Source organism: Sesamum indicum, unplaced genomic scaffold (genome assembly GCF_000512975.1).
Source record: "Sesamum indicum cultivar Zhongzhi No. 13 unplaced genomic scaffold, S_indicum_v1.0 scaffold00245, whole genome shotgun sequence".
Classification (NCBI taxonomy): Eukaryota; Viridiplantae; Streptophyta; class Magnoliopsida; order Lamiales; family Pedaliaceae; genus Sesamum; species Sesamum indicum.
The window spans coordinates 55371-59220 of NW_011628139.1; the positions used below are offsets into that span (position 1 = coordinate 55371).

Below are 3850 nucleotides of genomic sequence, written 5' to 3' on the forward strand. Positions count from 1 at the left end.
ACGAGCTCTGAATAGGAATTTTGTAAACTAGCTTGAATGCCCATCATGTTTTTGAACTGTGCCTGCACTTGTTGTTCATGGACTTATCATTTCAATTTTTCCTCCATCAGCCACAACTCCTGTTTTCTTTGCAAGTACCATCTGCCATAGAAAAAAAAACTTGTACGTAGCGAAGTCGAGGAAAGCCTTGCTCTAAATACCAAATGTAATGATTTGTCGTGGAATTAAGAAGGGGGGAGGAGAAACAGAGAGGACGACTTGTGTATAAGCTCAAAAGAGACTAATTTCATAAAAAAGTAACCCAAACTCTGGTTACATATGCTATTTACACGGTGATAAATACACTGCTGTTGTAACAAAGAAACTAATCAATAAAAATAGAAAGAAGTTAGGAATTGGAGGTGGTGGAGCTGTGAGGTGCATCTGTAGGCTGGAGTGCGTATTCTGTTGAAGAACTCAAAACATTTGATTGGGACCGTTTGATGAGCTGCAGTTGGGACTGTAGGATGATCTGCCCCTTTATTTCTAAAATGACTTCGTCGCACTTAAGTTGATTCCCCTATGTTAGCTTGATACGGCGTCGTTCCATTCCTCTGCTAAGCCCTCGATCTGACGGCTGAATTTGTTAATTGATGGACAATGAGGATTATATCTTCTTCTACCTGTCAAGGCTATGACATCTTCACATCGCCTCCCCCTCCTCCCCCCCTTCTCTCTCTTTATATATATATTAGATATATATATTTTAATTGTGTATATATATACACATTACATATATATAATTTTAACTATATATTTATATACTATATATACAATTTTGGATTTAAAGCATTGATTCAAATTAAATACAATCTGAGCCACTCATTTTGATCAAATAAAATATAAATCATAGATTTGTTAAGTGAAATCTAAACCATTCAATTTTAGTTTGACAAATTTTGGGCCTCTGATTTGTATACTTAAATATAAGTCGTTGATTTATATAAAATAATATCTAGCGATGGGTAAACAAAGACATTTTTGTCATTATACATGTAAAAAACAAAAAATTCACACATTATTGGCGCGTGTACCACAACCCCAGTCCAACGGGGTATTTTGCCTATTCATTTTTCCAAAGAGGGTTCTTTTGTTAATTTATTTATGACAAGGGGGTCTTTTTGATCTTTTTTGACAACACATTGGAATGAATTATTTTTTACACTATTATATCTTATACCTCGTTTAATATATTAGAGAGTTTGACGCATTCTATGTGCGTGCATAATTATTATAAAATATTTAAAATAAAATATTTTTTAAAATTATATTATTTATTTTTTATAGAGTTAAAAATTATCTAAAATATATAATATAATATATATTTAAACTATAAATGAATGAGAAAAAAAACTACCAAAAGGTAGTTATGAAAAGTCATGATGAACGGGAAAGTTAAAAATATTTATTCAGTATAAAAAGAAAATAAAAAAGTAACACATCAATAAATCGAAAATGTCAATAAGATGCTCTTCAATTATATATACTATAAATACTCACTACGTCTCATTTTTCTTGATATAGAATAAATAAAATAATTTTTATATACTAAACAAAATAGAAAATACAATATAATTTGAAATAGAAAATTCAAATTCTACAGACCTGCATCATATACCATGGGCTTAGAGGAAACTTCCCAAGTTTTTGTGGGACATAGCAAGATATATCAACAGTTGAATTTCTTCCTGACGATGAAATCTCTGATGGAAAGGGGCATATGGTGCAAGATTGCCATTGCTCCGAACAGATGGCCTAAGGAGAGCCAAGCAGGTGGATTTTGCTTCAGCACTGCGTCGACCATCTTCTTCGCAAACTCTTCTGCAAGCGTTGATTTAATGTTTTGGGAAAGCATCGCTCTTGCTCGAATTGCTTCTTCAAATTTCTTGTACAACTTTGATTCTGGCAGCCTATTATATGTTGCTAAGGAAGAGTTTCCTATGTTGGACTTCACAACACCAGGTACAACATTGATCACATCGATCCCAAAGGGTCATAGTTCCAGTCTGCACAAATATTTACTGATTCTCAGTTGTCTTAATGTCCACATGGACAATATGTTTTGCTAACTTTTACGATCATATTTTCGACATAACTCATGTAATTCTTATTATATGTCCATCAAATAGGATTTAAATGTGCAGCATAAATGATTTTTTATCTTCCTGAACTCATAATTAAGTAACAAAGAATGAGAGTGTTTGTGCTAGATCTACAGAGAAAGCAAAACACAGTAATAGTTTAGTATTTGGGCTCTTATAATTAGCAAGTATGGGAAAAATAGGTAGTGTACAGGCGAAAATATGAAAACAGTTGCAAATTGCGATAGTGAAAACCACAACAAGATAGAAGGGGTTAAAATGCTTCTTTTTCGAAATATTGAAACAAAAAGATCGGGTAAATAGCAATTTACTCCCCTATGATATTGAAAATGGACACATTACCCCTCCTACGAAAAAAATATAGTAATTTATCCCCCTATACTTTTTAAAGTGAAGTAATTTACCTCCTTATACAGGGAGGTAAATTGGTTCATTTTAAAAATCTTAGGGGGGTAAATTGTTATATTTTTAAAAAATACAAGGAGGTAATTCGCTATTTATTTTTTCATAAGGGGTAATTTGCTCATTTGCGATATTACAAGGGGGTTGATTGCATTTTTCCCCAAAAAGATCGATCTGACTAGCATGTACACCAACTATCTTGGGAAGTGGATGGGCGGTGGCTGGTTTGGAGGTGGGTGAGTAGGGGGTTGGTTCTTTCATTTTTAATTTTAAATAAAAATGTAGATATTATTAAAAAATATTATATATTATATATAAAATAGTATATTTATTCTTTTTATAATTATTTTATATATTAGATATTTAATATATTATATAAAAATAACTTTTTGGAGAAAAAACTATGCACACTCTAATCTTTTTTTCACAAGGGAAGATATTTTCCCAATTACCATATCACAGGGGATCAAGGGTATCTTTATACTTGTGCAGTTCTGCATCAAATGTTATAAGGTTTTACGAACATTAAATGGGGTAATTGTGATTTTCAATGGAATTGAGATGTATACTAATTGAGCCAAACCTCATGAGATGTAAATATGATTTACCCTATAAGACTACTCAAGTGATGAAGCTATACTCTTGTCGTTGCTTACACAGGAGGAAGGTGTTTCGTATATTGAACAGAAATGGAAGCTCGGACAAAACATTGGAGGAAGGTGTTTCGTATATTGAACAGAAATGGAAGCTCGGACAAAACATTATGGACGAATTTGGAGATAAGAAACATTCAAACAGACCTGAGAGTATCAGTAACTGCATGTAGAGCAGCTTGGGTGCAGTATAAGCACCTGCCCATGGCAAAGGAGCCAAAGCCGTGATGCTTCCAACATTAACGATTTTTCCCTTCTTCCTGGATGCCATGTGAGGTACTACAGCTTGAATCAGCCTTAATGCACCTTAAAATTAAGAGGAATACAGACATTATCATCAGGCAAAACAGACAACTACACATGCTAGAATCCATCGAAATGCAAGCACCACAAGACAAAGGGCTACAAGCGAAGGAACTTATTATAATGAAATAGTGAAAAAGCTTAAATATATCCTACATCCTTAACAACAATATTGATCAAGCAAACTTACCAACCAATTTTTAATTAGATTATTCTCTTTTTTATGTAGTTAAGTTGGCAAAAGTACATTGTTGGGCATGTAATTTTGGAGGGTCGACCTTTAAATATCCAGATGACAAATAGTATACTAGATTATATTTTCAATTTTTTGTGTAATTTTAGTCCATGGCC

At 32.9% G+C, this 3850-nt stretch overlaps 1 pseudogene; it reads right to left on the reverse strand.

Annotated features, from left to right (window-relative positions):
- Positions 1–1708: 1708 nt before the first annotated feature.
- Positions 1709–3502, reverse strand: LOC110011425 (annotated as a pseudogene).
- Positions 3503–3850: the final 348 nt, after the last annotated feature.